A 1,482-nucleotide genomic window follows, 5' to 3' on the forward strand; every position below is an offset into this window, starting at 1 on the left:
ATTACAATATTACATCAAATACTATGAATATAATATATAACATAACATAATATTATATAACACAAATAATTATAAAAACCATAAAAGGCCAACAAGTTGTTTCGACATATATATATATTTTCTGATATACATAATCACAGTTCCATTATATATATAGAGTCACTTCAGGGTCATGATTTTAAAAAAGACGAAATTCCGTGTTAAAAGACGGCTGGATTGTAAAAACTAATTCAAATGTCTATGTACTATGAGCGCTAACTATTCAATCATACATCAAATACAATTAAAAAACAAAACACTTTAACAGACGATACAATCAAGTTAAGTGCAATCCACAACCATCAAAATTCACTTCATTACATCTCAAACACAAACCCTTTCGTGTCCAAGATAGTCGCTCGTCACCACAACATACAACAATAAGATATGTGTGTATATAAATGTATATAATTAAGTATGTAAGTGTTCTACGTATAACTGCAACAAAAAAATATATGAACAATTACATCTTCAATACAACAACTCTTTTATCTATTTAAATTAACTGGTATAAAAAAATTATTGTTTAAACTAACTAATTATAATCTATATTTATTATTTTCTCGGAGGGATAATTCCGTAGAAGATATGAATAGAAACCTAATGAAAATTTCTCTCTTTGTTTACTTAATCTATCGCAGAGAGAATTCCGTAATAAGTGTTAATATATACTTAAGACTGTAAATGCGATAACTAAAATACCCCATAGATATATATATTTTTTAGGCTACAGCAATGGAAATCAAATTTACTAATTATTTTAGGGATAACCAGATTTGAAGTTACTTAAATAATTATTGTTATTCGCACACCATGGAAGGGAGAATTTAGTGAATTGACAGAAATCATCAATACAGACCTAACAAGCACTGTTCTCGACGAACTAATCTATATTATTATTTACAAAATGAGGGACCATATATGGTGCATATCCAAACTCTATCAATACTTTCAGAAGAAACAAACAACATCGTTGTAATAAAAATACAATTTATAAACTATACAATACTATAATAATTATTATTTTTGGTTATTACATTTATTTAGTAAGTCAAATGAAACTATTTTTTATAGTCTTTTTTGTACATGGCGCAAAAGATTGTGCAGCAGCTGACCTGGCTACACCAAGCACAAACAAGGAACCTTGCCCACCACTGCGCAAGACCACCACAGTCAACAGACATGGGATGGCCTCCCCTAACGCCTGCACAGTCATCACGCCAATATTTTTACTAAATATTGGGGGCCTGTTGCATTATAATAAAAGCAAAATTTCTTTCCTGAGAGACCTTGCTGCATGCAATCAAGCCCTATGCATAGCACTTATGGAAACTCACCTCGGCCCTGATATAGAGGATGCAGAAGTACATGTACCAAAATATGTCATACTGCGAACAGACAGAAGGGAAAGGAGCCATGGTGGAGTTGCTGTATACATCCGTG

This window comes from Octopus bimaculoides, chromosome 5 (assembly GCF_001194135.2).
Source record: "Octopus bimaculoides isolate UCB-OBI-ISO-001 chromosome 5, ASM119413v2, whole genome shotgun sequence".
NCBI classification, from domain to species: domain Eukaryota; kingdom Metazoa; phylum Mollusca; class Cephalopoda; order Octopoda; family Octopodidae; genus Octopus; species Octopus bimaculoides.